Raw genomic sequence first — 6,212 nt, forward strand, 5'->3', positions numbered from 1 at the left:
CTAGCAAAAGATTGTAGGACGTATCCGCATCTATGATGTAACAAGGGTTTGCATGTATCCATGGTCGTCCTAGCAAAAGATTGTAGGACGTATCCGCATCTATGATGTAACAAGGCACTTCGGACTTAAGGTCTCTGATTTGACACCTGAGTTTGATCTTCCCCAGGGGCCGAGTGCTGTTTGCATTGAACCCGAAGATGGTAGTCTGAGTAGTGTTCAGTCGATGCATGGGAATCCCTAAGACCTGCATGACCCTGTAGATCCTGATGCTGAGCGCTGAGCCCGGGTCAACTTGGACACGACTGATTTCTGACGACCCAATATACCCTGTGTAGTATAGAGGTCTGTCATGTTTGTGTTTAACCTGTATATCTTCCTGAGTAAATGATATGCAAGGTAAACTCCTTGTCGCTTGCAGACATTGCAGGCAGGATTGGTCTTCAGAAGCTTCAGAAATCGGAGTGACTTGAGTGATAAAGCTCTCTGTGTTCTTTAAGGCTTCGATTAGAGCTTCCTTAGTGGTTTTCGACAACCTTAGGAGCTCATATAGAGTAATCCTGGCTGGTATGTTGGCCAGCTGCGCCATGACATTGAATTAGAAAGGAGCGCTCGATTCCTCAAATTCCTGGTGGAGATTTTTGTTGAACCGGAGCTCCTTTTGTTTCCCTTTATCGACCGACTTCTTTGGTACAGAACCCCCAGCGTCTTGGGGCTGTTCTTCAGCTTCTTGAGCGTTCTGATTGTAGTCTCTCAAGTAAGCCTTTCCTGACCGAGTGCCAGGGTTGTCTCCTGGGTATGCTGCCAGGGCAATCCTCTCTTCTTCTGAATCGATAAGAGGTTTGAGGTGGTCATCATTCTCAGTAACGGAGGGGCTAATCATGTTGGAAGACTTAGCCTTGCCTCCCTTCTTTTTGGACGAGGTGTTCGTCCACTGTTGGTCTCCTAGCAGATCAGGGTGGACCTACATGATTTTCCCTTTTGGGGTAGTGAGGGGTACCAACCCCCTATCTTTCTGACTGTGCAAGTCAGCATTCTTCAGGTGCATTTCTCCTTTATGAATGGGGACAATGCCATCTGTAGTCGCTATCGGAGGGAAGTCACCGAATTGGACCGCTATCATATTGGTGGATACGGTCTTCTGCTCGGGTTTTTAAAGTGAGCACATTAGCATTCACCAAATTTTGCAGGATGTCTTTGAAGACATAGCACTTTCTGGTAGGATGCCCTAGGAACCTATGATAACGGCAATAATTAGGGTTATCCTCCTTCCCTGCTTCATTCGGCTTCCTGATTTCGGACAGCTGCAGCTTGTTGTTCTTCCAAAGCAATTGGAACAAGGTGTACATGCTCCTCTTTAAACGAATACTGCTTAAGCGCTTTGTTGATTTGGCGCCTTTCCTTGGTTAACGGGAGGTGGTGCTCGCGTGCTGGCGTCAGCCGCCAAAGTCTCTTTTCCCTTAGACCGCTGGGCATTGTGCTGATTGCGTTGCTGCTGCGGTTTGGGTTGCGTCACTTCTTCGGCTTTAACTCTAGCAACAATCTCTTCGGCTTGTTCCCCTTGCGAAACCAGTTGTCTCCAGGAGCGACACTCCGCTACCCCCATCTGAGCAAGGAGCTGGGTCTGCAAGTTATGCCTGCAAGTTTCAACCAAAGTTGATTGGGTCATACCTGAAGGGCATCGCAATGCCATGCTGCGGAATCTCTCCACCTATGTCTTGATAGATTCCCCTTTCCTCTACTTGGTGGCGAGAAGAGTCAGGACCGAAACTTCCATATCGTCCTCGAAGAACCTGGCTAAGGAAAGCCTTTCCAAATCTACCCATTTCTGAATAGATCCAGCAGGCAGTTTCATAAACCATTCGAAGGCGACTCCTTTAAGAGTGCCGATTAACAAGCGGGTCAGGATGGCGTCGTTTGCTACTATGTCTCCAGTCTGTGATTTGAAGTAGTAGATGTGCTGATTCGGCGATCCTGTGCCATCAAACGGTTACAAGGTAGGGGCCTTAAACTTCGGTGGGTAGGGAGCTGTGTCCCACTCAGCAGGATAAGGCCGTACCACTCCTTCTTCGCGGAGCTCGCTTCTGTTGGCGATTGCATTAAGGCGAGCCTCGAGTTCGTCCACTTTAGTGGACTGAGGATGCAATTCTCTTTCTATCTCCTTCTCGTTTTCAGAGGAGGATTCCAAGTTGTGAGTTTCACGATCCGAATGTTCGTGTGCCTTCTGCTTTCCCTTTGATGTTGTCTTCCGGGACGACTCAGGTTTTTAGCCTTTTTCAACAAGGAGCTGGGCCAATATGTCCTTCATTTGCAGAAGTGTTTCTTGATGTGCTTGGAGAATGACATGATGTTCGTCTACTCTCTTAGCTAGGTCTTCAGGGTTTCCTACCATGTAAGCAGAAACCTCTCGTGCCATAACAGAGCTTGAAGATTGGGATTCGGCAATTGCCGAATGTTTATTATTAGAAACAATCCCTTTGGCCAATATTTGGTAGTTAACCGAGCGAATGGTTCCTGTTCGAGTCCGAGTATGATGGTACACTCCTTCGAACTCGTCATAAATTTCCCGAACAGTCGGGGAATGACTCCTTTGTGACTCCTCAGAACTGGGATCTGAAGCCTTCCCTCTAAATTTCCCGAACAGTCGGGGAATGACTCCTTTGTGACTCCTCAGAACTGGGATCTGAAGCCTTCCCTCTACCTATCACATTTATAGTGACTTCGGGGTATTCAGTTTCGGCTGTCTTCTTTTTGTATCGACGTTGTCGTTTGGTAGGTCTAACAACGTTCGTCAACCTGTTGAACACGGACTGCAGAGGTATGGATACACAACAATAGCATTCTGACAGGACTGCAGAGATAAGCCGCTAACATTGGCATGAATGAGCTGCTTGCTGTGCTGGTTTTCCTCTTGACAATAATTCCCGCAAATCAGGAACTTGGGAGGAATCTTTCCCTGGGCGTGGAGACGGAGATGGAACCCCCTGCCCTTGAGAGGGTAAGATTGATTCTTGTCGAACGTGGATTTTAAACCCATATTGACTTTTCCGAACTTGGAGGACCTCTTGAGGATCGCGTTCTTGAAGAACAACGCTAGGGTCGCGTTCTTGAAGAACAACGCGAGGGTCGCGTTTGGATTTGTAAACATTAGGCCGATGCCTACGTTTAAATGATGAAACAGACCCCTGAGGGTCCTGTTTTGGTTGAACGCACCTCTGAGGGTCGCGTTTGGTTGGTGAAACAGACTCTTGAGGATCATGTTTTATTTGAACGCGCACGTGAGGTGTACGTTTATCTTCAGCAGCGCCTTTCTGAGGGCTGCGTTTTGAAAGAACAACGAGCCATTAAGGGTCGCGTTTCAACTGTATCAGCCGAGGCTCGTAGTCGGGCTCATTGCCGCGAAGCGTGCGTTCCATGGTGGAAACGCTGTGCTCGGGTAAAGCTTCAAGAACGCGATCCTCGCGTTAGGCCAGCATTCGGCTTTCGCGCAGATGTGCTCGCCATATGGATCTTCTCCGTCTTCGAGCGGCGTTCTTCTTGGCTTGTTTCAAAGCCTTGGCAGCAGCGTCGTTAGCGTTTATGGAGCTCGTCTCTTCTATAGGCCGTTTATGGCCTGAAGCGTGTCGAGTTGACGCGGATGTGAGACATTCAACTCGCTAGACGAGTTCAGCAGAGGCTAAGCCCGCTCCTGAAGCGAAGGGGTTGTTCAACGAATTTTGACCAGAGGAGAGGACTTTCTTTAGCGTTTCAGTAACAAGTTTGATCTCCTTGGAGATCTTGCGGACGTCGCGCCTAGCCTTGGGGCTAAGCCATCCAGAGGAGAGGGCTTCCTCGTACTTTTCTTGGTCAAACTTCACGACGAGAGTTTCAACAGTCGTTCCCATGAGGTGGACATCGGATTGCGCCACCACTTCTTCGTCAGAAAAGCTCGTCCCCAGCGGAGTCGCCATCTTTTGTTTGTGGAAAAAAATTTGTAGTAAAAAGACAGTGAAAGAAAATTAACTTGTATTCTCTCAAAATCGATTACAATTTGGATTTCCTGATTACAAAAGAGAGGAGAATGAATTTGATTCTCCCCTTTGTTTAAAACCGAGTTCTTCATGGTGGCGATGGATGCCTCCTTCGATTGCCTGCATCGAATTTGCTCTCCGTTGACGATCCGACCGTCTTTTATCTCGTGGGAACAGGGAACTTTCGTATAAAGTTTAATGAATAACTTAACGAGTTTAAGAACTCAGAACGAGTTAGAACTCTGTGAATAGAGTTGTTAGAACCGAAAATTCGGTTAATAACCAAACAAATTTTCTATTGCTGAAGGATCCTCTTAGTTTTGATCTTCTGAATCTGAATTAAATCCTCTATCTCCAGAGGAAAAACCCCCAACTCCGAGCCTCCACCTGCAGTTTAGATGCTAACCGATCCCACCTCTTGTGGTTTTGATTGCCAAATCTTCAACCAATTAGCCAAAAAAACCGACCTCTCCACTCGGTTGAGTTTGTTGAGTTTTTATAGGTGTATAAGAGGTTATAACTGCCCTCTAAATCCGCTCCTAGGTGGGCGTGATTTCCTCAGATCGTGGGGAAAACGGTTCTGAAACCGTTCGACTCATATTTGAATGAGTCAAACGCCCAATTTGGCGTTCAGAACCCTAACTTCGCGTCTTGGAATTGAGACGCGAGCTTGCGTGTTGACTGAACGTCAAAAACGCGAGGGCCGCTCGCGTTTTGCTTGTTGCAGCTTGGAAACGCGGGGGTGCCTGCATTTCAAGAATTGTAATGCGAAGATGAGTTCCGCATTTTAGAAGGAGCTAGTTGATTTGTAACTTCTTCTGTAGAGTGTTGCGAGGACCATTGTTCAGTAATCCTCGCATTAGCTATTGTGGGGTGTGAAAGTCGTCAGATTGTAACTTTCACTGTAGATTGTGAAGACTGCTAAATAGAGTTTTGTGAAAGTCGTCAGATTGTAACTTTCACTGTAGATTGTGAAGACTGCTAAATAGAGTTTTCATCAGTTGTCGGAAGTGTCGTTGAATTGTAACTCTTCTCGCTCTATGTGAAAAGTCCTCCATTTGCAGCTTTCGTTTGTTGGCATGAAAGCTATCTGATTGTAACTTTCATTGTTGGAGCTTGATGGGGATCAGCTATCCATTGTGATTTTTAGACAGCCTACAGATGGTATGATATAAAAAGCACACACATACACAATTTAGATATGCAAAAATATATTTAAACATAAGAAAATAATCTGAATAGCAGATATGCTATGTGATGTATATGTGGAGTCTAGAGCAATGCAAAACACTTAATAACATGATTTGAAAAATTGAAAATGTATAAGTAATGATATATATTTTTAATGAAAAACATACAATATTATACCGTGTGTGATACATAAATAATGTAATAAATAATACCGAAATCAATACAATTAAACTATATATATAAGCCAAACCAAAGAAAACACAGTTGTAAAAATAATAACACATATAATAACGACCGATATGAGGAAAGATGAATTATAGAAAGAGAGCGTGTAGTAGCGACGAAACAAGAACAGTGGGAAGCCTTGGAGTCAAAGAGTGACAATATAGGGACGAAACAAAATCTATCAAGAAAACAGGATAAGGGCTCAAGAACAGTCTCACGGATGAAATATAATATGTATCTAAATTATCCATTATATTCTCACTTTTAGGAACTCGGGACCGTGACCTGCATGGGCCACCAAAAAACCTATCAAACCCTGCTTCCCAAAATACTCGGGAATCGGAATGTGAACAAGCCCGCAACATATTAGATTAAGGAGAATAAATAAAAACAAACATTTCTCCTCAACCTAATACGCTAAGCATCAAGAAATAAATATAAAGGCACAGCTCCCCGATAACAGATAGCGAGAATATAATAAACAATTCAGAACAGAATATCCATATCACAAGTGAATATCATCCAAGACATAATATTCGGGTCAACATGCCCTTATACATGACTAAACAACTGAATACTAAAGAAATATAAAAGACATCGTTCAACGGGAAAGAAAAGTACTACAAAAGCAACTAGGACTATCAACTAAGAAAAGATAACTGAGCTTCGGCCTATTCTTCAACTCTATCTACAAGGCACTCATGCTGAGAATACTCGGACTCTGGCGCATCTCCAAGCTGGACCTGTTCTTCCTCTAAGTCTGACGTACACTAGAGAAAACATGTGTAC

The sequence above is a fragment of the Asparagus officinalis genome, chromosome 2, assembly GCF_001876935.1.
Source record: "Asparagus officinalis chromosome 2, Aspof.V1, whole genome shotgun sequence".
In the NCBI taxonomy this organism is placed as follows: Eukaryota; Viridiplantae; Streptophyta; class Magnoliopsida; order Asparagales; family Asparagaceae; genus Asparagus; species Asparagus officinalis.